At 42.2% G+C, this 25,651-nt stretch overlaps 1 protein-coding gene across 3 annotated transcripts in view; it reads right to left on the bottom strand.

The window, feature by feature from the left end:
• The window catches only part of SETBP1 (SET binding protein 1), a 361,300-nt gene extending 356,672 nt beyond the window's left edge, over positions 1-4,628 (bottom strand). For all 3 annotated transcript variants that reach the window (XM_059409568.1, XM_059409569.1, XM_059409566.1), the window contains exon 1: positions 4,468-4,628. The gene's annotated coding sequence lies outside the window, so the exon portion shown is untranslated. The remainder of the gene's footprint in view (positions 1-4,467) is intronic.
• Positions 4,629-25,651: the final 21,023 nt, after the last annotated feature.

Below are 25,651 nucleotides of genomic sequence, written 5' to 3'. Positions count from 1 at the left end.
TATCTGCTTCCTCAAAAGGTGTCCCGTGGACCTCAGGTCTGCTCTCACTCTCCATGTGACCCTGGCATCATTTGCTCTGAAATGAACTGGAAGCCAACTGTAAGCCAAAGGCTGCTTTAAAAAATGCTCCCTCAACCTTGGAGGGTACCCTCTGAGGATAAGAAAACCAACCTTGAAAGGGATGCTGCTCTGACCTAAAACTTTGAAAGAACTTTGAAAATTCCAGATAAGAATTCTAAGGGTCCATGAACTTGCACTTGGTCATCTGAGGTCACAGTTCCCACACACTTCATATTGCTCCAACCTGGTATGTCCAAGTGGACATCGGAATCCAGCTGAAGGCTAAGTGAAAAATGGACATGAAAACCCAGAGTGAAATAAGACTAAGCTGGCATCTACCCTCCGTAATCATGGGGTAGATAACTTGGTGTTTACTTTTCTGCATTTATCAAGTGTTAGGCGACCCAAAGTGTCTGCAACTCGATGAAGAGTTTGCAAAACACCAGGGCTGCCTTTGAAATAGCTCTAACAGAAGCTCAAACCGAAGGCACTATGTAGGATGGTGATGGTTCTCACTTAATCCTGGCTTAAACCATTTTAAGAAGCTCCCCAGGTTTCATAATAGATCACAGAATGGAAGGGAAGTTGAATGGCTTTGTTCCCCTCATCACAGGATCCGAAGGACCAAGCAGAGTGATGTGAGGCAAGGACTCTATGAGGCTTCCTTTTCTTCAGGGAAGAAACTCCTGGACAAGAGTAGCCCCCCTCCCCCGCCCTTCCCCACAGACCTCCAGTGGGGACCTGAGTAAACTCAATAACACCATCCCATTTTTTAAAGCCCTGCAACTCCTGACAATGCCTATGTGTTAACAATAATTTACCCCATTCTTCTGGCAAGAACAGAACTGAAGCAACTTGAAATGCCATCAGCAAAAAATTATTTATTTCCCATTCCTGAGCAGCAGAGAAAACAAGGTTTCATTGGCTGGGTCTGCCTTCAATAGCTTTCTGGTTTCAATTAAAACTTCAAGTCTCCAAGGGAAAAACTGGCATTCTGGGAGGCTGAGGCCCAGCCAAGTTTCAGTGTCTGCAAGAATCCAGAAAGGACGTCCCATGCATCTAACCACTCTCATCTTCCTCCTTTTGCATATTACCGAGAAGCTTTGAGCAGAGATTGAAGTACATCTCAAAATAATGACCAGCTTGAAAGAACTCTCCTAGAGGTACGTTTTTGTGCCAGAGAAGTATCGATTCAGCCCCTAATGGAATTGAAAGTCAAGATAACAGCAAAAATGGAATCAGGAATCCAGAGGAAATGCCTACCTATTTATTTCTTCTTCAGCAAACTCCTGCCTCCTGCCTCTACCCACCTACTGTTTTCAACTAAATTCTACAAATATTCCAAACACTGTTTTCTCTTTCTCACAACCCTTATTTTGGTCAGGTGATTTACAAAGTAAATTTGTGATTTACTTTGTGATTTACAAAGTACCTTGCTGTGAATAATGCAAGTACATGACCAGAAGCCCTCCCAGCACTGAAGAGGTTCACTCAGGATTCCCAGGTGTGAAGTCCAAAACTGGGCCTGCCAGCAGCGCCTTCCTATGTAACACTGTGATGTTAACATACAAAAGATCGGATTACACCCCTTCACTTGCCTAGCCCATTTATGAACATATAAGGCAGTTGATAATTTTCTCCCAAGCCAGAAGTGGCCCCTTCCTACCCTACCGCTGCCTTTCAGCCACGCCCCCTTACGTTCGCTACAAGCCATCCCCTCCCCCAAGGCCAGTTTGTTTATTCCAGTGACGCGTCTATTTTCCCTGCTCCGCGCGACAAGTCCGTTTCCCTCCTCAGGCTCCCGATTGCATTCCCTCACCACCACCTCCCCCAGCCCAGCTCAGGTTACTAGAGTGGCTAGCCGTGCCCACAGCCCAGCTTTTGCACCAATTCAACTTCCCAAGACTAAGATTTTTTTTTTTTGTCTTACCGGGGGAGGAGGCATAAGGGGCAAAGCCGCACTTTCAGAGTACCTGGTCTCCCCATATTCTCAGGCTACCTTCCCTGAACTTTGCAAATATTCTCAGATTCCACCTTACTCTTCTGATCTGTCTTAACGCCCCTCCCTGGTAGCAGAGAATTTCACGAAGTACAGAGGAAAACACAACATCTTCAACTTCGCTCTGAAACCTTGGACTCCTGCGTCAGGGCAGGAGATCAAGCCTCCCTCCAGGAGTCTCAGGATGGTGGAAGCCACAGAAGGGAGAAGGGGGAGGGAGTGACCAGGGATTGTAAACTGGCTACATTTTAAAGTGCTACAAACTTTCTCCTCCCTCACACGCCCCTGGCCGGTTTGGCCCCGCCTCCCCATCCCGGCCAGACGACGTCTAACTGGGGTAAGCAAAGGAAACTCTCCCAGACCGTGCAGGTCTGGCCCCAGTGCTGCAGATGTGGCCTGCACAGAACACCACCCTTCCTCTCCACGTTCCTCTTCTCTACTCCACTCCTGTTCCCACCTCCCGACACACACACACACACACACACACGCACACGCGCGCACGCGCGCGCGCGCGCATATACACACGTTTTGCAAATGAAGATGAGTTTGAATGGGGCGAATCAGATTTACCTGTGTGAACTAAAGGAGGGTAGGAGGTGGGTCCCCAACAGTAAGATAGTTTTAGTAACAGCTACTTTATGAAATGAGTTTTTTTGTACGAATCTACAAGGGGAAAAAAAAAAAAAAAAAAAAAAAAACAACCAGGATACAGAGCAAAGGAATGAAAAGAAAGAGAACAAAAAATAATGTAAGAGGAAAACAAGTAGTATTAGATCTTCTTAAAGACCACAGACTCCAACTGAACTCAAGGGGAAAAGTGTGGATAGTGGAGGGTAGGGGGTGGGGGCTTGGAAGGAAAAGTAGCTGTTATAGAATTCCAGAATAACCCACCCTTTTGGAAGAGTTTCTGAGGCGATAAAGAGACACACAAATTGGCCTTTTAGCATTAGACGCCAACCATGAGATTATCAGGACAGTTTATTTGAAGCGGAAACGAATCGGAAATCCTTCCCTCAACAGTCCTTTTAGATGGATATACACACCCTCAGAACACACACACACACACACACATAATCAATTCAGCAGGAGGGGGCAATCAGAACCCCCCCCCTCCCCACACCCCCGGTACCTCTAGCCTCATCTTCCTCTTCCAACTGCATAACTTTCCGATATCCAAAGAAAATCTTTCCAGTTGGATCCGATTTCAGAATTGTTGTAAGCGTGTGGGTCATGGGAGGAGGGGTGTATGCAGTGTGTAGGGGAGGGGGGGGCTGAAAGACAGCATTTAGGCAGTCACTTATTTTTTTAGAACCAGCATGCTCTACCGATCAGAAATCGCTATTACCCAGCAATGCTTCCATCACAAACAGACACCCAAAACGGCATCACCGTTATCACCATCTTGCTGAAGATCTGCCCAGTCCAGTTTACCTGACTCTGTCTCTGTGGAACTTCTCAGACAGTATTTTAGCCAAAGAGATAATGGTTTGAAAGACAAAAACAATAAATCGATACTGAAGGGCTCCCTTTCCGGAGTGATTTCCCACTGGAAACCACCGAACGGGGAAGCCTACCGTTAATTCTCCAGCCCAGGGCTCCTCTAGAAACACACACAATGCGTGCTTTCAAAAAAGGCAGTCGTCTGCTTTTAAGGGAATTCCTGTCTTTTCAGAGTCCCAAAACCGGAGAGCACGAGAAAGAGACTCAGATCCATTGATTAAGATTTTAAGAGAAAGACTAACACAGAGCCACAACACAAGCACACACCAACCTTCGCCGGCTGGACCACTTCTTCCCTGTTCTTCTTTCTATTAAAGACACGTTAGATTCTCATACACCTCCCCCCCATCCAACTAGGTTACAATGTAGCTCTCTAGCTCCACTTAACCTGCAAGTTACAAAGAGACCCCCCAAAATAAAATATATATATATATATCCCGCTGCTTCCCACCCCTTTCCCTACCCCCTCCCCCTCCCGAGTCCACTCCACCAACGCCAAACCCGCCAGCCCCGGCAGCCGGCGGCTGGACCGAGGGAGGGTGCAAAAGGCGGGGGGGCTGGGGGGGGGATCAGATTAGGCGAAACTCAATAAGCTCCCAACCCTCCCGCTCGACGCTTCCACCATCGCGGCCACCAACGGGCCACTCCAAATGAGCCAGCATCGCTGCCCACCCGCGGGCGGGCCGGAATCGCGCCCATCCTCCGCAGCCTGGCGGGGACCGGCATCCCGCCCCCTCGGCCCCGTCTCCCCCTTCCCGCCCGGTGCAAAGTCAAAGCCCCGGCGAGGCGACGTTAACTTTTGCATACAGGGCACACACACCGCCCCCGGCCCCGGGCGTGCGGGGGCCCGCGGCGCCGCGGGAGGCTGGGCGCCGTGCTCCCGGGCCAAGGTCGCGGCGCGTGCTCACCCATGTCCCGGCGGCTCCGGCTCCGCTGGCCCCGGCGCTCGCTCAGATCCCGGCTCCCGTCGCTCGCCCGAGCCCCCAAAGGTGCTGCTGCGGCAACTCCATGGCGATGAGCATCTGTCAAACGGCGAGCCGCGGGGGGGCCGCCCTCGCTCGGGGGGCGCCGGGGCCCCCGGGCGCGCGGAGGCGGCGGCGAGCGGCGGGCGCCCCGGCCGGCCCCGCGCTTCCCGCCCGGCGCGGCCGCCTCCGCCGCGCCACCGATTTATGGAGAGAGATATCAAGGGGGAAAATGGCGTCTCCGGAGCCCGAGGAGTCCTGGAGTAATCACATTCACACACACACACGCCCGCACGCACACACACTCGCACACACTCGCACACAGGCGCGCGGCGAGCCCGGCTAATTTTAGCAGGAGCCAAAAAAAAAAAAAAAAAAAATTATATATATATATCCCCGTCTCTCCGATCAATGCTATTTTTTTTTCCTTTTCTTCAAAGGATGGATTGGAGCTTTAAAAAATGTTGCCGGGTTTGGGCTCGCAGGAGGCGGCGCGCGGAGGGCGAGGGCGCTTTTGCTGAGCTGTGCAGTTCGGTCCGCGGCGCCGGGCGGCCCTGCCCGCCCGCTCGTCCGCCCGCGGTCGCTACTGCTGCCACCGCCGCCGCCGCCGCTCCATGGCCGCGCCCGCCCCGCGCCCCCGCCGCGTCCCCTCGCCGCCCGCCCGCGTCCCCGGCGAGCGCTGGAGTGGGGTCGGGCCCGTGTGCCTGCCTCCCGCGCCCTCTCCCGAGTCCCGGAGTCCTAGTGAAAGGAAGGGGGAGGGCGCGGGCGGGGGAGGGGGGGGAGGATCGGAGCGGCCGCGCGGCAAGCCGAGCGGGGACCGCCACCCCGCGATCTGCCTCGGAGGGGGCGCGGGCGCCCACACTGTTCGCCCCACGGACCGGGGGCCGCTTCCCGGCTCGAGCCGGGGGGAGGCGCAGCCGGTAACCAGCGAGCGACCTCTCCCTACACCCTCCCTCTCTCGGTGAATTTCGGTGAATTTCGATCAATTGGAGGGAGTGGGGTCTTGCTGGGGGAGGAGGAAAACAGTTCGTGGAGGCCGACCGGTGACCCCTCGCCGCCCCCTCGCGCCCCTCCCGCTCCCCAGCGCCCTCGCGGCCCAGTGGCTCCTGCGCGCCGGAGTCAGACGCGGGGACTGGGCGGCCGCGGGGATCGCCGCGGGCTCGGCGCGGGTTCCCGGGCTCAACACTGCCACTATCTGACACAACAGGAGCAGTGTTGGGGGGAGCTGCGCGATGAGGCGCGAGATGTGATAGGCTCTGGAAACTGGGTGCATTTTTTTTTTTTTTTTGAACCTGGTAATTGCATTTCACTTTCAGAGGTTTATTTTATTTTATTTTATTTTATTTTATTTTATTTTATTTTATTTTATTATTTTTTTGTTGTTAAGCGACATACACGCACTCAGTTGCTTAGGTGCATGTTTTTGTTATCACAAAAATTGGACACCTGATGAGGGGAAAGACGCAGAGAGATGGCAAATGCACGTTGGCATGCAGTTTCCTCTTCAGAGTGGTGGAAAGAATAAGATGAAGTATATTCAGTTCATACAAAATATGGTGGTATGCTAATACCTTTGACTGTTTGTATTTGGGTTGCAAAGGGGGAGCTTTTCAAGCAACTCACTTGCAACTGGGAAATGGCACTCCTCAGGGACCTCTATATTACAGGATAATAGAGGGCAGATAGGATTCAGGAAGCAAGTGATTTTGCTTAAAGACCTCCACGTATGGTGTACTCGGAGCTCAGATTCTGGGAGAGCTCTGACTAACCCCTTCTATAAGAGACTTTTTGGACATTGGGGTTGAGGAATGATTTGGTAGTGATTGGGGATGTCCCCCTACCAACCACCTCAGCTGCTGACCTCGGGGGTTGGCTGCTGGTTTGAGTTTTGCTACAGAACATCTTCATTCTCAACACTCCGCTCATACTAATGCTGCAGTGCAGTGAGACAAGTGCAGTGAGACCCACGGTCTGGGTTGGAGGATGCCCCAACTCCCATCCTGGTCCCTGTCCCAGGATGAGGTTCAGTCTGGTTCGGAAAAGATAGTTCAAGATAGTTCACCCCCTTCCGACCCAAGTACCCTTGCTGTCTCCCCCCCACCCCGCCCCGCCCCCAGAGGATTGGGGGCCCTGATTGGCCCCAAACTTGTTCTCTTACTCATTACTGCGAGACATCTGTTGTAGCAACGTTTCAATAGGTCTTTGGCTACCCTTTATATTAGAATATTATTATTGGTGGGCAAGTAATTCTTAATTAGAAAAGAAATAATCAGGGCAAGTGAGTTGTTGAAAGTAGATCATCAAGGAACAAAATACAATGTCAAAACAACCGTTCTCTGTAACCAGATGACCTTTGCCCATTTCCTTGTGTACCCAGATTTCTGAAATCCTACACCCAAGCCCACGGAAGACTAACATAGCATGTGGGCCATTTCCTATACTTCCCAAGTGGAGGAAGCGAACCCCAGAAATCAGAAGGGTTTGCCCATGAGCTTATGCTTTCTGGTGTCCTCTAAGCCAGAACTAAAGCTTGTTGCCCACATCCCTGCCTTTCTGTAACCCAGGCATATTTACAGGGTCTTCTTTCCTGTGTTGTGTCTCTTTGAAGAGCAGCTCAAAGAAGCACATGCCTTATGAAAAATCCATTATAATAGATGTTAAGTAAGTCTACAGAATTACAGTGCAGTAAAAGTTCACCTGAGGAGTTCTCACCAAGGAATTCACCTGGGAGATCACCTAGCCAGACCTCATCATCTTCAAGCTGCAAAAACAGGAATAGAGATGGAATGGACTGTCCAGGTCACTATGTTCAGGCAAAGCCATGAATAGATTAGATTCTATGTACCTTGACTTCTCATCCAAAGTTCCTTCCTTGCGTGTTGCTCATCTTCTCAATCCTGAGAGATGAGAGGAAGATAAGGAAGAGGGAACCCTCTTGCTCTTTGTTTTATGTATCTATATATAAAACACACATATATAAAAATATTTACATACATGATATATACATCTACACATAGTATATGTTACATATATAGGCTATATTTTAATGTTTACCATGTAATACTTTTTGGTATATAATAATAAAGGCTTCTTAAAAATAAAAGCCCCATCCCTGGATGCAATGTTTGTTGATATAACAACCTATATTCAAATCCTAGCTAAATATCCCAGAAATTCTTATCTTCTTTCCCTAGTAGACCACTTTTTTTTTTTTTTTTTTTTTTTTTTTTTTGTTATCTGAGAATTGGACCCTAAAACACACAAAAAAATCGGAAGGTGGTAAAGAAGTTAGTCTGAAAATTGCTACTATGCAATTTTAAGAAACCAATTCCCAGGTTCCCAGGATCCTAGAGAAAATAATGGGACAACCTGAGCGGCTGATGGGCATGCACAGAACACACCATCTCTTCATTTTATACAGTCTCCAGTGATGGCATTTTTCAGTCACTCAGCAAATAATTACATAGTATGGACTGTGCAGGACACAATGGTAGCGCAACTAGTGATTCCAACTCAGAATTTACAACCAAGTGGGAAAAATCGGCACGCAAAACTTCTAACTACACCTAATGTATAGAAATACAAGAAAGGAGACATTTGTAAAGTTCATGGAACACAGATGATGCAATAGTAGGGTAAGGTCAGATGTCATATCCTCTTTAGAATTGCTGCACATTTATTATCTATTTAATATACACATTTCCTTTTCTCTTTTACACACTCTTTTTTTTTTTTTTTCCTGTAACTTATTTTTCCAAACAAAGACTAAACCATTGAGGACTGAGCTGTGTCTTGCATGGACAATGTCAAGTGTGGACAAGAATAATTGTTCCTCTGATATCACCAAGTAGCTGACTTGTTGTTGCTGGTATAGGTACTTGTTGGTGGTATAGGTATGCATGCATGTAGTCTGTGAAATGACCATCATGAAACACCCCTCCCTGCCCCAGCTGCCCCCCCATCAGAGATACTGCAAGGATCTGCAAGGTCCTTCAAGATAAGTTGTTCCCTCCATGACCTGAAAATCAGAGAAAGGGCATATATTCAAGTCAAATATGGCTCAAAGTACAAGAGTAGATTATGTCATTTTTACCTCTCTGAAGCTAAAGATAAAAAGAAGAGTCAAACCCATCCATTCTTTATTTTTAAGAAGTTGAAGACAAGATCTAAAATCACATGCTCAGAGCTAATCACCTCCAGTTTCTGGGTTCATATACAGTATGGAGTCTCACCTGTTTTGGAAAATGAGGTAGTATTATCTAATGTCATGCTTTTCTCGTGAATCAGAATTACCTAGGAGAATTAGTGATGCTTGGGACACATGTTGATTTAATTGGTCTTGATAATACATGCTCCAGGTGCTTCTACTATGCAACCAACTTTGAGAATCACTGATCCAAAAGAAAGCACATGCCCTGAGAATATGATCCAGATACTTAGAATAACCTCTTAAGTAAAGTACATGAATAGAAGGTGCACCTAACCAAAGGAGGTGATAGTCACCATGGACTGTAGAGTGATGAGGCTGTATTTGGAGTTTGGGGACAATTCTGGAAATGTGGAAACTGGGAATATGTTTAAGCATCGAGCCAGCTATAGAATTTTCTCCATATTTGATTCCAGGACATAGGAGAATCCCAGCAGGACAGTGAGAACAAATCGGGGTCAATTGAATTAGGATGTGAAAGCTATCCTTATATGTAAGGAAGTTTCAGGAAAAATAGGATTTAGTTTGCTGACTCTGCTCTGGAGGGTATAGCAAGTCCTAATCAGCTCATGTAACGGGGAAGCAGATCTTAGCTCAATATAATGCAAAACTCTGTGATTGGATCTAAGATGAGAATAGATCATCTTAAATAGTAATGAACTCCCTGCTATGAGAAGTATTCCAGAAGATACTGTGTGCTCTTATTTATCACTACCCTCTAGCTTGAGAACTGCTTGAGATCAAGGGCTTTGTATTACACCTCTATATCTTCACTGCATACAGGTGTTCTTGGAGTCCAGTGTATGTCTGGTAAGGGTTAGTGGAATGTCAAAAACACTTAACTATTGATATGACATAAGACTAATTGGTCAGAATGAACATAGACACATGACCTTATTCATCCACGTGATTTCTCTTTAGCTTTTGGATCATGTGAAGTTTCAGGAGGGACAGGGCAATAGTGCAAAGGGCATGAGGGTGAGTTTGGAGCAATGATTATTCAAAGGTTCTAATTCTTTTAACACCATCATGCCTATCTATACATATTGGATGAACATTGGTCCTGTATCATGAATGAATGAATGGATGAATGAAATGAATGAGTGAATCGATCAGTCAATCAATCAATGGTATAGCGGAGAGACAGAAATGGTAGATATGGGTTTTGGTTCTGTCTGACACTAACTGGATAGGTGAAGCTGAGCACATCATTTCGGTACCCTCTATCTTGGTTTCCTCATGGATAAGCTGAAAACTGGAATTTTGTCCTAAGGTATCAATCATCATGAGGCTTATAGGAAATACCAGATATAAAGTTACATTGCAAAGTTAGATAATTCTGTCCAAATACTGGTTTTGATTATTCTAGATGATGTGCCTATTTAAATGACTCTCACCAGATGCAGCCTAATTCACCCCCTCTGAAGTCCACATCATATCTTTTTTTCTCTCCAGGAAATGAGAAGTTAATTTCCACTCCTGATTATTCCCACCCCAATCCCATGTTGGAAAGGGATCGTCTCTCCAGAGGCTTCCCTAATGCTACTGCAGTTCCTAAGCAATTCGGAGCTTAGCAAGAGCAACATGTAATTGTCCCAGGAAGGGAATTCCAGATCTGACAATGGCTGGATTGTAGTGGAGGAAACTTCATCTTCCTAGCTGCAATAAATTCAGTAAAAGAAGTGTTCTTGGCATGTGGTTCTTGGTGGATGCTCCAAGAGACCAGGTTTCAATACTTGAAAGGCAGCAAGGTGGCGGGAGGAGGCATTCTTCTGGGTTTTTATTTTCTTGTTCCCTGGCAGATTTTTTGTCACTGTGACTTCAGAGTGCCCCAAATCTGCAACAGGATTTGGAATGCCCCCAATTCCTAACTGAGCCTTAGGGGCCCAGCTATAAGGAATTTATGTTAGGGGCACCTGGGTGGCTCAGTTGTTAAGTGGCAGCCTTCAGCTCAGGTCATGATCCCAGAGTCCCGGAATCCAACCCCATGTCTTGCTCCCTGCTCTGCGGGAAGCCTGCTTCTCCCTCTCCAGCTCCTCCATGCTTCTGTTCCCTTTCTCTGTATCTCTCTCTATCAAATAAATAAATAAAATCTTTAAAAAAAAAAACAGTTTATGTTTATATCACACAGGAATCAAAAGGAGATCCCAGAGAAATAACCATGGGGAGATGCTAGCTTTTTATTCCCCCCAAGAATCTACCCACTTGGGCCATAACAGGTAGAGGTATGCACAGAAAGGCGATATAGAGAGAGCTTGTTTAAACTGAGGGGAACTTATTGAAAAGGTACAGGGGAATGTCATGGAAGCCAGATATAGGAAGTTGCCAGGCAGCTCCTCTCATTCTCTCCCTCTCCAGCGTCAGAGTCCAACTCACTCTTACCTGTGCTTTTCTCTATATATCTGTTTCATCCTTCTAGGAACAAATTTTCTCTGTAAGATGCTTGGCTTTGCTCCTTCACAACTTTAGCATATGTCTGGCTTTGGCTTCTTTTACACTCCATGACAACCCTCAACTGCAATCATTTTGTGATTCCATTTTCTCATAGAAAAAAGTACCTAGTCACCTCCCACGAATCTAAGGTACATCCCTGTTACCTATGCCTAAGGCCAAGGGGCTGTCACACGCAAGACTCTCCAGCCTTAAGAGTTTCTTCAGGAGGACCACAGGGAATGTGGCTACAATGGGGAATGGGCTGGACTGACACTCCAGGTGTGTTTAGAATAAAGAGCTAAAACTCTCAGCAAACGTATGTATTCCCAGCACAGGGTCATCTTGTCACATGTGGAAGAACTTGAGCTTTGAAGTTAGGCACGCTTGGGTTAACTCATCCTGAGAAAAATATCTCCGAGCTTCAGCTTCTTTATCTAAAAAACAGACCTACTGATAGCAACTCCACTTCTTTTAGGGTATTAGTGAGGATTAAGTGAGGTTAAATGAGATAATGCATGATAAGCACCTATGTGGCCAAGATTGTGCTAAATGCTGTAAGAGTTTAGGAGATACATAGTGTATTTGTCATTAAACTTTCACTGAGAACCTGCTGTTTTGACCTGTACTCAGTACTATGCATATAAGAACGATTAAGAATGTCCTTTACCTTGAGAACTTTCAGGCTATTGAAAGAGATCCGTGAGATGTTAGAATCAGGTGGTCACTCCCCCTTCATTTCTTAGTGGTTGAACTTGAAGAATAGAGACATTGTGATTTATTCTCAACCTCTTACCCAAGACCAGCTATAGCTCTTAATAGTAGAAGAATCCTCTGTACACAACTTTGTCCTGCTCTTATGCACTTGTAATTAATTTTGGCACAGAAGATTATATGGGAACCAGTAAATTCAAGATACAAGAGATAATACAAACTATACCTTCTGCCCACAAATATGAAGATGTAGAAAGGATTTCTTCTTAGGAAAGAGACTGATATGGTCTTAAATGTGCTGTCCATATGATGCTCTGAAACTAAGAGTTGAGAAGAGAAATCCAAGTAAGCTGTAGTTCAAGTACAAATTTTGGTCCACTTGAACTGCCCAGAAAGAAACATAGGACATAAATAGAAAGCTGGGGTGTCCAACCTGGGTAGCTCAGTTTTACCATGGAGTATTTTATAAACTTGTGGAATTGTCAGCCCATTATTGCTGACTGGAATTGGGTCTTGCCTTGACCATTGGCATGTAAGCATTAGAAATACCTAATGATCATGGGTGGGGGAAGCTTTTAGAATGATAGGATTATGGCCACAAGCAAACATTAATTTGAGCCAGGCTTGTTGGCTAATGGGTTTATTCCAGACTCTGGGATTGGAATCCAGAGTCACTCTTGATCCCTTATTAGTTAAGCTATTCATATCAAATATAGTACTATGGATACTGAAACTAGATAGGTAGTTAGAAATGTTTTTGTATCAAACCCAGTTGCAAATGAATACACAGCAAGGGCCATGAAACTGAACCAGCTGAGGGAGCTGAGACAAATTGCTCAAAGTTACAGAACCAGTAGTTTGTGGACCTAGGCTTCCAAGCCCAGTAGCCTGATTCCAAAGCCCACCCTTCTAACCATGGCTCCATTCAAACTGCTCTATTACAGCATTGCCTAGCTAATAAACAGCACAGAGGCACCTGGATGCTCCTTATATCACCTCTTTAGAGTATTGAATGAACTTGTTGACTTCAGTCTTCTAAACTAAATGAATCAGAGTAACACTGGGACTTCAAATTATAGAGCTGGCAGGTTCGTTAGAAATCATTTGGACCAAGCAATTCATTTTAAAGATGAGAGAAAACTGAAAAGGAGAAAGATAAACTGACTTTCCTAAATTTTCATGCAGGTGACAAAGCCAGGTTTAGAAACCATTTTGGACTGCAATCACAGAGCCCTTCCATTAAAAATAGCTGCCAGGGCTTGGTTGTTCCCTCTATAGACCAACTCTAACTAGAAAAACAAGAAGGAAGAATGAAGATATTCAACAACCAAACACCCCTGTGAAGGGAAATTTGGGGATGTTCTCCTTGAGAAAATAATTTGGCATATGTTTTTGTGATCATCCATTTTAATTCTGAATTGTGGCCCAAAGGAAAGAAAATAAGGTTGAATGCTTCACAGTTAGATTGATATTATCTTAGCAATTACTCTAATTTTTATCTTGTAGTAATTGATAGTAAGAAGATGTATTGGAGGGAAAAAGTAGAAGAAAAATATTTTGAGGGGTTAGGAATAAGCTGTAAGCATAAATTTATATATGGAGTATTTCTGAAAATAGTGGTAAATTTTTTTTTTTGTAAAGCAAAATGAATTACTGTAATGGCATATATTCATAAGAAAAGATGTAGGATTCATTTGTCTATCTATCTATCTATCCATCTGTCCATCCATCCATCTATCTATCTATCCATCCATCCATCCATCTATCTTGGAAGCCACTGGGTACATAATGATAGGCACTATGAGAAATGTAAAGAAGGGTAAGTAAGATACCATCCTAACCTGGAAAGCACTCTTAATCCAGACAAGAACTCGCAACCTCTAGTTTCAGGTCTCCAGAAAAGCTGAATATAAAATATTTGAAGTTCAGTCAGAAGCAATGACATAGGACAAATTGCAGGTTTGTGGACCCTTAGTTTTACCAAGGTCGTCAGCTTCTGAACATCTCACTGTATTATAAGTAAATGAGTTCCCTTATAGACAATATTATGAGTATTATATACAATATTATGAGTATTATTTTTGATTATATTGTCTTTAATCAATTTGTGTCATCTGTACTTAAAATTAGAAGAAACTGATGTACACAGAAAAGGAGTCCATCAGGTCCTGGAACTTTCTTCCATCAATTATATTATGTGCGTGTACATGTTTTTCCATCCTTGTCCTCAATTTCTCAACAATTCCTTCTCTCTAAATAGTGAGATGATGGGTGTAAGATAATGAATGCCAAGTAGGCAAATGGAAGAAGTCTGCACATTATCTTATCCACCTAGATTTTCTTTTTCCTTCTTCTGTACGAATTATAATTTTATGTCACTCAGAATTCTACTCGTGGTGACATATCATCCTTTGAAGATTATTACTCTCTGTGTTTAATGCTTTAGCCACTGGAGCAACCTCTTTATGGTTGTAGAGTTGTGATACATAATGTGATTGTCTCAAACCAAGAGAAACAAAGAGAAACAAAATATGCAAATTAATAAAATTTAATTTTGTTTAACCTTTGTGTAGAAGATAAAACATAGGCTTATCTATGTAATGCTATTTTTAAATAAGAGTGCCTACCTATGAAAACGGTGACCAAATCTTTTCACTCATGTGAAACAAAAGACTGATAAAAGGCAATTATATTTCTTATCTAAAGATTTGTATATGTATTAGTTGTGCCAGGGTAGGTGTGAAAGGGTCAGATCTTAGTGTCTGGTTCTGAAAGTATGGCAGAGTTTGTGGGGAAAGCACCCTAAAAGCAGTGGATCATCCATATAATGTAGGGCAAGCTTCCAACAGTGATAATAAATGTTTAGTCACCACTTCAATAAAAGGTCAAAGATTAAGTTTTGGGTGTGCCCATACGTAGGTAGAGAATGGTGGTAGTGAAGCCAGAGTAGCAAAACATAAGAAAGATCTGTCCATGGTCTGGGAGAAAGAAGAGATTGTCAGAGTAAGACAGAAAACCAGATCTGGCAAAAGGATACCTTCTAAGTCAGGTCCTTAGAAATGGTGACCATAACAGAGATTAAAACAAAAGTGGAGTCTTCTGAATACCTGTAGAGTGGTGGTGTCCCAGAAGGTATCTCTGACTCTGGTCAGAATGGAGCCCTGGTGGGGCAGTGAGTCATGTCCAATGATCGGTACAGGAATAGACAATCTGGCAGGAAATAAAATATTTAGCACCACGGCATGTTAAGAGGCTCCAACATTGCTTACACAATGACCAGGCTCTAAGCATCACCCTACTGGCTCAAGGGGAGAATAAAGAGACTACTTAAGTTCATCCTTAAATCAGATTGCTTTGAGGCCTGGAGCAGGATTGAATTTTTATGTGGAAATCAATGTGCCTATTGTGGAAGGTGAGGAAGACACCAGCAGAAGAATTGAGGAGGTAGGGTGAGGGAAGTTGTTTAAAAAGTTCTTACACACTGTAAAGACTGTTTCATTTATGTTGGAAAATAGCTTCTACTTAAGGCCCAGCTTTTAGTAGGTTTAAAGAGTAAATGATGGAAAATTGGTTCACTTAAAACAAGCAGAATTATGTCATTTGTGTGAATACAAGTGTTCTATCTTGCCCAGTGGATTTTAGGTGGTCAATCAGGAGGAGAAACAATCACTTTACTTCAGCAATTTCAAACTATGTGTTGGCTACCAACTACTGCTAGAGGTTATGCTTGCCATAGATTTCTTTTTTGCAGCAACTGTTCCCTAGCAAATGATACCTCCCTCTGCAAACTTCTGCATAAACTATTTTCTGTATTTTTTTTTTTGGCAATTCCTTTCTGCAGTGCCTAGATAAGAGTATTTGTCTACCTAGCTCTTATCACCCTGAAGAAGGAATGCCAGAAACATGGAGTCCTACCTGGTCACACACATTAAGAGTCAGGATACTCTGTTCTTGGTAAGAAAGAGAAGCCAAGAAAGAGAGGACAAGCCATCTCAGGACATTCAGGTATTTTGGCCAAGGGAGGCAATACCTAGTTTACTCACCATCTATGGTGGCAGATACCAGATTATCAGCAACATATACCTACGTGCCTCCCCACCTATATTCTCCTCTATTCTGCTATTGATATTCCCAAGCTCTCTCTACCCTTCTATACATCTACTGACTAAGGAGAACTTAAGGTTAAGATTTAGGATGCCTTACAGTAGGCTTTTAGCTACATGGCAGGATAAACAGACTTCTACTTCTGGCTGTAATAAAGTGACTTGTATCATACCTACCCACCCACTGAGAACAAAGAACATTTGTTTGAAGGCATTTAAGAGTAACCAAGGAAGCCAAAGCATGAGGTGCCAGCATCTCCCAAAGAAGGAAAATGTACTGAGGAAGACTGATATTCTGCACTATTTCTTCCCTCAAGACATTTGTTGATTCAGGAGCCCTGAATAGAGCAAGAGTCTGAGAAACCAAGTAGGAAGTAATAACTAAAACTCTGAAAAGTTGTAGGGCCTGACAATATCATGAGGCTGGGAAAACAAAAATGTAGTTTACAACTTCCAAGACAGCCAGGACTTGAAGGGCCAGAGTCCCAGAAAGACGTACAATGCAGACAAGTAACTCTTGCACTGCTTTTCCTCTTGAGAAATATGATGATTCCTAAGCAGTATGTAGCAAGAGGTTGGGAGGTCAAGAAGAAAACATGCTAAGAGGCTAAGAAGGTAAACAGAGCTTTCTGAAGCCAAACTTACGAGAAGAAAATATTATGGCTCAGGCCCTACCAAGAATGAGGGGTCTGGTAAATACTCCCAGGCTTTCATTTGGAATCCTTAAAGGCTCTCATCTTAGGAGAAATAAGGATAAATTAAAAACAGACTAGGCCTTACAGTAATAAAAGCCCAGCTCCAAATTAATTCAATGCCTGATTAAATTAAGTTGAAGTGCCTGTAAGAATCAAAAACGCATGCTACCTAGAGAAAAGTAATATCAGTCAGAATTTCTGTAATTTTTATATACAATGTCTGGCATTCAATCAAAAGTTACTGTGCATCTAAGGAGACGGATAAAAGAAAAAAGAGATAATAAAGATTGAGTAAAAGTTGATCCAGATTTTGGAATTGTCAGACATGAACTGTAAGATAATTGCAATTAACATGTTTAAGAAAAGTTGTAGAATTTCACCAGATCCATACTTCTCATTAAAAAAAGAAAGAAAGAAATAGAAATTCTAGAAGAAAAAAAACCCTCAATGACAGAGAATTAGGTTTCAATAATAGATTTAATGGCAGATTAGATACAAATGAAGAAAGAATTTGTAAACTGGAGGTGAGCTCAGTAAAAGATATCCAGATAAAAGCACAAATCAATAGAAAATACAGAAAAAAATTAAAAATAGAACTACCATATGATCCAGTAATTCCTCTAATGGGTATTTACCCAAAGAATAAGTAACCAGTAATTCATGTGACTTTTTCTCCAGTTGACTTCAACTTTTATTATTCATTTATTATGTTGATATATGTTCCCTCTAAACTTACTTTGTTGAGGGCTTTTATCATCAATGGATGTTTTACTCTGTCCCATAATTTTTCTGTATCTATTGAGATGATCACATGATTTTTATCCTTTCTCTTTTCTATGTGATGTATTATGTTGATTGATTTTGCAAATATTGAATCACACTTTCATCATGAAAATAAATCCCACTTGATCATGGGAAGTGATTTTTTTTTTAAAAGAAAATACAGAAAGGACATGCATGTAACGTCAACTATATAACATGATTTAACATATTTCAAAAGATTGAAATGTTTTAAAAGTCAGATAATGATCTATGACAAAAAAATTAAATTGAAATTTATAGCAAAGACATAACCAGAAATAACCTAAAATCTCAAATGTTGAAAATTAAACAATATACTTCTAAACAATTCATGAGTCAAAGCAGGAATCACAATGATAGGCTAGACCTAAGTAATAACTAAAATACAATACATTGAAACTTTTGGAGTGCAGTTAAAGTCAAGCTTGGGATGAAATTTACAGTCTTAAATGTATGTAATAGAAAAGAATAGAACCTGAAAGATTACTGATCTAATCATCTATCAAAATGAGGAAAAAGGACAGCAAAATAAACCTATCCAGGTGGGAGGAGGGAAATAAAAGTCATAGCAGAAATTAATTAAAAAGACAACAAATATACAGTAAACTAACAAGCCAAAGATGATATTTTGAAAAGGGTTAAGTAGTCTCTCATGCCCTTATGTGTAGGCTCATGATTCATAAATTGGAAATAATTTTACCAGGTTAAATATATTAGGTCTTTAGAAATATTTTATTTGTTCATTTGAGAGATATAGAGAGTGCACAAACAGGGAGAAAGGCAGAGGGAGATGGAGAAGCAGACTCCCCACTGAACTGGGAGGTTGACATGGGGGCTCTATCCCAGGACCTGGAGATCATGACCTAAACTGAAGGCAGAGGCTTAACCATCTGAGCCACCCAGGTGCCTCTAGATTGTTTTTTTGCTCATTTGTTTTTTAATGTTCAGTTAGCCAACATAGAGAACATCATTAGCTTTTTATACAGTGTTCAAAGATTCATTAGTTGCATGTAACACTCAGTGCTAATCACAATTCATGCCCTCCTTAATACCCATCACCCAATTACCCCATTCCCCCAACCCTCTCCCTTCTGTAACCCTCAGTTTGTTTCCCAGAGTCCAGAGTTTCACGGTTTGTCTTCCTCTCTGATTTCTTCCCATTCAGGTTTCTCTCCCTTCCCCTGTGGTCCTCCACCCTATTCCTCATGTTCCACATATGAATGAAATATGATAATTGTCTTTCTCTTCTTGGCTTATTTCACTTAGCATAATCCCCTCCAGTTGTTCCATCCATGTTGATGCAAATAGTGGATATTCATCCTTTCTGATGGCTAAGTAATATTCCATTGTATACATGAACCACATCTTCCTTATTCATTCATTCATTGAAAGACATCTTGGCTCCTTCCACAGTTTGGCCACTATGGACATTGCAGCTGTGAACATTGGGGTGCATATGCCCCTTCTTTTCACTACATCTGTATCTTTGGGGTAAATACCCAGTACTGCAATTCCTGGATTGTAAGGTAGCTCTATTTTTAACGTCTTGAGAAACCTCCATATGTTTTCCAGAGTGGCTCTACCAGATTGCATTCCCACCAACAGTGTAAGAAGTTTCCCCTCTCACTGCATCCTCCCCAACATTTGTTGTTTCCTGTCTTGTTAATTTTTGCCATTCTAATGGGTATAAGGTGATATCTCACTGTGGTTTTGATTTGTATTTCCCTGATGGCTAATGATGTTGAGCATTTTTTCATGTGTCTGTTAGCCATTTGGATGTCTTCTTTGGAGAAGTGTCTGTTCATGTCTTCTGCCCATTTCTTGACTAGATTATTTGTTTTTTGGGTGTTGAGCTTGAGGTTTTTTATGCATCTTGGATACCAGTTCTTTATCTGTAATGTCATTTCCAAGTATTTTCTCCCATTCAGTGGACTGCCTCTTAGTTTTGTTGGCTGTTGTCTTTGCTGTGCAGAAGCTTTTTATCTTGATGAAGTCCCAAAACTTCATTTTTGCTCTTGTTTCCGTTTCTTTAGGGACACGTCTTGAAAGAAGTTGCTGTGGCTGATGTTGAAGAGGTTACTGCCTATGTTCTTTTCTAGATTTTTGATGGATTCCTGCCTTACATTGAGGTCTTTCATCCATTTTGAGTTTATCTTCGTGTATGGTGTGAGAGAATAGTCCAGTTTCATTCTTCTGCATGTGGCTGTCCAATTTCCCCAGCACCATATACTGGATCTTCTTACCACTGACCTGAATGCGTAAATTTTCTGAGATGCTTTGGGTCATATTAGTGAATAAAGTTTCAATTCAATTCAACAAATAGCTTTTGCATTTTCAGTTTGTTGTACCCTGGAAGTAGAGCATCAAGGAAGATGGATATAATCCTGGCTTTTCTCAAATTTACAGTCTAATAGTGGTACTTATGTGGAGAAAGAAAAAAAAAAGGAGCAAAAGAAGAGAAAGGTGGAAGGCAAGAAGGATATTATTTTTCATACTCCAGAGACAAAAGGCAAGAGCGAATACTTAACTAAATTAGTCAGACTTTTATTATTTATTTTTAACCTCATAGCCCTTTTCTTTTATCTGATTAATTCAGATTATCAATTTTGATTTTTTTGGACTATATTTCTCAGCTCTTTCCTATCTTGATTTTACCTGATTTTATAAACAAAACATTTTATAATTTTACGCATTCCCCTAACATCCTCACTTGACTAGTTTACATATTTTCAGAGGAAGGGTTCTAAATGGAGTCATGACCCTTAACATGGTATTAGGTGCAGATTGGGCACCAATGAAATATTTTTAATAAATAAATATTTGAAAAGGCAGAAAGTAAAAATGGAATATGCTTGTCCTACACACTGTAACAGGGATATTGCTAGACTCCAACTGGACCTACCCTCCTTTCTATGACATTGCTTATCTTATGTTGTTCCCATGGGAGATCTTGCTTCCCATGTCTTTTCATACTCTTCTCTGACTACCTATGAATGTCAGCATTCCTATGGGTCTTTTTCAAATCTCAACGCTTCCCAGAAGCCTATCACTGAAGCCATTGTCTTCTGCAAAACCATTATACTTCCCATTTTTATCATGTAATAGCTCTTCCAGCATCCTACCTTTCTCTAGATATCATTCACCACATACAAGTCCTGTCCGTAACTGGAAGTGCTTCAGTGAGGAAACGTGTATACTAGATTCTATGGAAAATATATTAAAAAAGCATACCCTCCCACCCACCCACATACACATAGGAAACACATGATGGCTTTTGGTCCAGTTGTTCCCCAATTCTTAATAGACTTGTGGTAGATATTGCTAGTTGTGCTTTGATATCAATTCACCCATTAGTCCCCAATATAATAATACATTTGTTCAATAGTATTTTTTTTAAAAAGTAGTATTTTTGATGAACACTGGGTATAAGATTGTACTTCCAGCTTCCTTTGCAGCCAGGTGTAGTCAAGTTATTCTAGCCAATGTGATGGTACCAAAAGCAGAATACGAAATTTCAGAGAGTGTCTTTACTGACATTCCTTTTCTCTCTTCTAATTCTTAGAATACAGATGCTGCCATCTTGGACCATGTGGTTGAGACAACCCACTATAAAGCAAGTAGGTAGAAAGAGCCTGACACTTTGGAGCACTACACCAGTCCAAAATCATCTACTGAAATTTTACATGAGAAATGAGTGTCTTGCAGTTTCTGTTAGTTTAGGGTTTCCTTTACTCACTGGTAACCTACTTCTAATTAATCAGGACTCTTCAGGATGTCATGCTAATATTCCTGTACTTCAATAAGCTCATAGCATAGTAATAATGACTTCGTATTTTAATGGCCACATTAGACAGAGGTAAAGTTTTGTTGTGCTTGAATTCCAAAGTCAGTATACATTTCTTTCTTTTGACTGGTTCTTTAGCAAGGAAGAATATGTATTACTAAAGGGCCCTTCCTAGCCCAGATTATATGTCTCATCAAATGAAATGACTATTCATAGACTGATTTAATTTTGTTAAGATATTGTCACCAAAGGTTTCCTGTTAAAATATTAGTTTGTGCCTGAATGAGTACCTAATACTTATACTTTAGGTTAGGATCTAAAATTGGCAAATGGGGAATATCAATTTTAGTTTTACTTCTAGAATAAAGTTTTAGTTCTAGAGTAAATATAACCAGTAGTTAGTTGAAGACTTATCTCTTCTGGCAAAGTTTTATGGGGCAAATCACGAGTTAATCTCTAGGGTTCTGGCCAGAATTGAAAATAAGATTTTTAAGCAACATGAGAACCACCACAGAGAACACCTAGAGCTTCCAGGGGTTTCCCATTGTAGCTTCTCATGTTCCACACCCACTCCCAGCCTCTTTCTTCACTTAATATTTTCCTATTTTCTGCTATGTTCCCTGAGCTCAAGTTTTTCAAGGAAAAACTAGTAATTGTATTAATTACTTCACTTTATACTGTTAATAACAGCCCTTTATTCACATAAGAGTGTTAAATCCCTCCTCTGTATACCTCTTATAGTGGGCATGACAGAACACCATCCAGTCCTATTCTGGTTAGTAGGGAAAGTGAATTATGTGAGAATATTTCTTGGAACACTCTCTGGACTCCCAACTCAGAGCACTTCTCTTACATCTTGAGAGCATTCTTTCTTGAGGGGTTCCTTGGGAAAATCAACATTGGGAGGGGAAGGGAAGGGGCAAACTGGATTCAGATAAAACTAAGGCATGTGGCCTCACCGTTCAGGAAACACATTGATTTTCATCAACGGTAGGAAGAGAAACAATTATTGGAAGTGATCCAGTGTTAGTTCTGAATAGGGCAAAGAAATGCCTCTGGAGACCCCTGGCTGACATGGGTTTGTCATTTAACAAAAAACTGAAAAGTTTTGGGTGGAGGCTTAGTAGTTATTCGCTGTGATGAGGGAACTAGGGGTGTGTTTTGAGCCACCTTTAATGTTTATGTTTTGTGCTTTAAACTCACAAATGTTTTTTGCTTTTTTGAAAAAGATTTTATTTATTTATTTGAGAGAGAGAGAGAGAGAGAGAGAGAGCATGCATAGGAGTGGGGGGGAAGGTCAGAGGGAGAGAGAGAAACAGACTCCCCACAGAGCAAGGATCCTGACTGGGTCCTCAACAGGCACTGAGATCATGACCTGAGCCAAAGGCAGACACTTAACACATTGAGCCACCCAGGCACCCCTAAACTCACAGATATTTTAAAGAGTGAAAAAAATAAAAGGTGGGAGATATTCTGAGAGTGGATGGGATTATTGAAGGCAATGATGAATTGCCATTCCACCCATGTGTTGTCTTTAGGCTTTGGGTGAATATCATATGCATAATATGATCTTTATAGAGATTGACCTAAAGAAAAACATCTGTGAATTTCCCAGATTCATTTGCATCTCAGTGATAACTTGGTGTAATAGAAAGTTCTTCGGGGCTGTGTAGGTCCAGATTTCAATTTTGTCTCTGATCCTTTACTAGTTGCATGACCACAGGGCTACTATTTAACATTTTTAAGATTCAGTTTTCTTTCTGTAACTAATATCTGCCTTCATCATACTTATGAAATTTAAATATTAAAGTCTAGGCAAAAACATGTCTAGTATATTGTTCATTTCCAACCTGGTTGCAATGTCCAAATCTCAACCAGAAATCATCTGGAGCAGGTGTAGAGCTGTCCTTTTATTCTACCACCACCTTACCAGCCAGGAACATACAGAAGCATCAGTGATGATGTCAGGAGTTTTCACCACAGTTCTGAGGCTGGAAAATTCAAGACCATCATCTTCAAACCTAGCATTGTGGCAAAGGCAGACGTCTCTCTGGGCACATTTAAGCCTTGGCTTGGCGAGGAATGGAGTAGATGGTCTCATGAGGTTTCATGTGTCCTATAATTCTTTGCACAGCAAGCTTTTGCCTTTGTTATTTTGTTCAAGCCACTGCAGCAAATCTGACCCAATTTAGCTGTTACCATTTCCTCCTTACAAAAAAAGTGAAGCTCAGAGAAGGCCAGAGCTGTTGTGCTACTTCCATAACTTGCTTAATGCTTGCCTCCCAGCTCCTAAGCACCTTAAACCCAGCACTACTCAGGCCCTCTCTATAGGTAGTTTGGGTTGGGTCTCAGGGCTCTTTAATCTCTGCATGTCACTCTCTGGCCAACTAGCTGATTCAGTGTTAGCTGCAACAAGTGATTGCCTGCTCTGCGCCTCACCCTGAGAATTCCCTCCTGACCTATACAGTGACCTGTATTCTCATTTGAGTCAAGTATCAGATTCTGCAGAACGCATATCACAGTTGATATGTATAGATCACACGGGAGAGACTAAAGGAGGGGACCATTTGCACAGTAGCATCATTAATCAGTATATTAATTGGCACAGAGGGGTTATCAGATTAGCTGTCTGTATGTTTGGAAATCTGGATGTCAAGCATTGAGGGGAAGGAGCAGGATATAAGGCTGGCATGGTTAGATGTCTTCTTTCCCTCTCTCTAAAGGGAGAGAGGGTTTTGAAGTTGGGTCCCAAGTGAGTCTCTGCAGAGGGCCCTATAGAAAGAAAAGATAAGATCAGCATAAGCCAATTGGTTCCTAGGAGAAAGGACCCTCCAGATACCAAATAGGTGATTAATTATGGATTGTAGGAATATGGACAAACGCTCCATTCTTCTTCGTATGTTTCAAATTCTCTAAAAATATATAGTGTGACAAATATCATGAGAAAGATCGTAACTACACTCTATGGGAGTTTTGAAGGTTGAATTTCTATGATTCCATGCTTGACCTTTTTGTTGAGAGGAGGAACAGAGTGACATAGGTACGGTTCCATCATTTGTAGGCTTTACTGCCTTCTTCATGGTTTCCTTATATTAGTGTCACCTTTATTTGCCTCTGTGACACATGTATGTGTGTCATTCCACTTTCACCCGTTAGGCCCGCTTTTCACTCCTTGAGATGCCCCCACTTTAGCATGACACCTTTATTTCACCTTCTTTAGCATCATCCCTAACATAATCCTGGTTATTTAAGAGACTGTAGAACATTCTTGTGTCTTGGGAGAGTATCCCAGCATCAACAGATTGAAGTAGAGCCTTGGCCAAGTTTTAGTGATTCAGTGCAGGTATGAACCTCAACCAAAAATCTAGCATTAACTGATTCAGGTCCTCACTATCTTTTTGTTCTATATAAACACATGTTGTCGGACCACCTTGATCAGATCATTCTGATAATAAATACGCATGAGCAGATGACTAGTGTAGCTATCTACTTGGACCCAAAGCTCCTTGTTCTGCAGCAACTGCCAGAGGCCATGAGTTTTTGACTGAACATAATTTGGTCAACCATGTTATTATAGCCAGCTTCAGGCTGAATCTAGGCAGCTGAAGCCAAAATAATCAATTAAGATAGGGGGCCCAAGACATGAACTGGAATTCTACCTTGGATACAAAATATCTAGACCTCTCCCATCCACAGTTACCAAAAAAGGGAGGGTGAAAATACCTACTTAATTACTCAGTTAACTGTCAGGATCAAATTAGGTTGTGAACATTACAGTGTGATATATGTTGATGAACTAGTTATCAACCGACTGGCCATTGCACCATCTAATCAGATCAGTTCACATCAATCAGATCAACCAAGCCTCAGAAGGAGAGAGCTGGCTACCATGTAAAAACAGCCTGCCGAAGGGCCATCCCTGGTGCACAATTTGCCACTTTTCCCCATTTTTACTCTTGTTTATCCCTGGAAACATTGCAAGTGATTTCCATCTGATTTAGGAAAGTAATGGAGCAAAGAGACTATCTGTAAACATAAAGAATACAATGGGAAACATTATGTGTGTATATAAAGAAAGAGAAATAAAACCAGGCGAAAAAACTTTACAGCTTGTCTCAAAAGAATTATAAAATTAGTGGATGAAGGGTATGTTGTTACATTTTTATATTTGTATTTTGCCAATGGAAGGACTCATAATATTTTTACTGTACTTGTAGATTTAGCTCTTCTGCCCGTCACATGGATTGAAAGCTGAGTCTCTGGAACTGGGGACTGCTGGGAGGTGAGCTGCTTCCGGGGAGGGAGAAAGTCTGAAGTGGTGATGGGCCAGCCTCCTCCAGCATCTTTGCCTGGAGCAGAGCTGAGCAGGTGCATGGCATCAGGTCTGATAGCACTG

This window comes from Mustela nigripes, chromosome 8, assembly GCF_022355385.1.
Source record: "Mustela nigripes isolate SB6536 chromosome 8, MUSNIG.SB6536, whole genome shotgun sequence".
NCBI lineage: Eukaryota > Metazoa > Chordata > Mammalia > Carnivora > Mustelidae > Mustela > Mustela nigripes.
This window is presented reverse-complemented; position numbering and strand designations above follow the sequence as displayed.